The 1,945-nt window shown below is 45.0% G+C and overlaps 1 pseudogene; it reads left to right on the forward strand.

Annotated features, from left to right (window-relative positions):
- The first annotated feature begins 720 nt into the window (after positions 1-720).
- LOC124965323 (inhibitor of growth protein 1-like) lies at positions 721-1,670 on the forward strand (annotated as a pseudogene).
- The last annotated feature ends 275 nt before the right edge of the window (positions 1,671-1,945 follow it).

Genomic DNA, 1,945 nt, shown 5'->3' on the forward strand with positions numbered 1-1,945 from the left:
TCATGGCACTTTCTGTGACAATAGATCCATCCCCTTGATGGCAAGGAATAAGAGAAAAACTTTCTGATGAATATACAACTTTAGGAAGACAAAAAGATACACTTTCTAAGTTTGAATGTGTCTCCACCAGCTCTGAAGCAGTCAGACACCAATACTGGACACTATGCTGAGGCCTTCAGAATGCTGGCACATGTGGAGTGGGCAGGTCCAAACCTGCACTGTGCATCCATCTGTCCAACCCCAGTACCGCCTGAGAGCTGGGTACGTGTAAAAAAACACCAGTGGCCTAGGTATTTCCTGCATTGATCCGCCCAGTGTGAACTCCCCTTGTCTGAGTTCCAAACCATGAGAGATCTGCTTTAGGGGCCAGAGACACCTGTGTGGAGGAGATCCCAGGAGAGCAAAGCACTGCTTCTGGCCCTCGTGTCCTTGTGTTTGGGCACTGGTGAGCATGAGAGGCGATGCGATCTGGTGACAGTTGCTGCGGAGGTCCTGGGGATACAGACTCCTCCATGTCCCCACTGTGCCCCAGGGACAAAGCCTCCTGGTGCCTGGTGTATTTAGTTTGCTTTCCTGGGTTGGGGATGATGCCTTGCAGGTTGAGTTTCAGGAGGCCTTTTTGGAGGGTGCTTACTAAAGGGTCTGATGTTCTTAGGGCCTTCACATGATGGGGTCATTTTAAAGTGTCCACTTAGGGGACACCTGTAGAGAAAAGTCTCAGTGATGCAGGAAATTGAAGCAAAATGCCAAGAAATCCTGAAAGAACTGGATGAACGTTATGAGAAGTTGAAAAAAGAGACAGATGGTGCCCAAAAATGCCAAGTGTTGTGCTGCATCCAGAGAGCTCTGATTTGCTGCCAGGAGCTGGGCAATGAGAAGATTCAGATCCTGAGTCAGATGGTGGAGCTGGCAGAGAGACAGACCAGACAAGTGAACAGTCATGTGGAACACTTTGAGTCACCTCAAGAGATCAAGGACACCACTGGCAACAGCTTCAAAGCTGGTCAAGAGAAGACAAAGAACAAGACAGTTGCACAGGCAGAAAAGCTGAATTACAAGCATACCCTGTGGCCACTCAACAATGTGAATCAAGTGATGAATATATCTAATAACAATCATGACCTTGATGACATCACCTCAGGAACACTGAAGGGAAACAATGCAAAGACCTCAAAGAACAGATTTCAGGGCCAAAGCACAGAAGGAAGCAAACCCTGCAAACTTTCCCAGCAATGCAAATGAGCCAACATACTGTCTCTACAATCAGGTGGCCTATGGAGAAATGATACCTTGTGGAAATAGCAAGTGCCTTCACCAGATGGTTCTACTTCTCCTACTTAGGACTCAGTTACAAGAAAAAGGACAAATGGTATTGTGCCAAGTGTCAGGGCAGAAATGAGAAAATAATGGTCAAAGCATTGCAGAAGTCCAAAAAAAAAAAAAAAAAAAGAAAACCTTTAAGAGGTACTTTGTGGACATTCTCTAGTAGAACAGAATCAGCAGAATCAGCCAAAATCTGTATTGCATTGCCACCTATGTTGAGGAGTGTGAATTGTCAAATGTATATTTTCAAGAAAAGGTGCAGTTACCTTCTTTTGGAGGGCAGTGATTCAGCATTTTGTTTTCACTGGTCAAGTGTGAGAACAGTGGGCTGTGGATCAAAATTTTAGGATATACAAATTATAGGTTTGAATTAAACACTTTAAAAAAAGTGTCCACATATCTTCCTGAAGTCCTGCTCCCCACGTTGATTGTAAGTGGTTTCAGAGTCTGAGCCTTTCACCTTGGGTTCCTGATTTTGGACCTTCAGCTCCCTGAGACCTCGGTATGACTAGGGGATGGATCTTTGAACAGCCAATGTGGGCATTACACTCAACAAACAGAATATGCTGTGTACTCTTATTGTGCTCAAGCATCCTGCAACACATTACCTGATGGAAAGACT

This window comes from Sciurus carolinensis, chromosome 15 (genome assembly GCF_902686445.1).
Source record: "Sciurus carolinensis chromosome 15, mSciCar1.2, whole genome shotgun sequence".
NCBI lineage: Eukaryota > Metazoa > Chordata > Mammalia > Rodentia > Sciuridae > Sciurus > Sciurus carolinensis.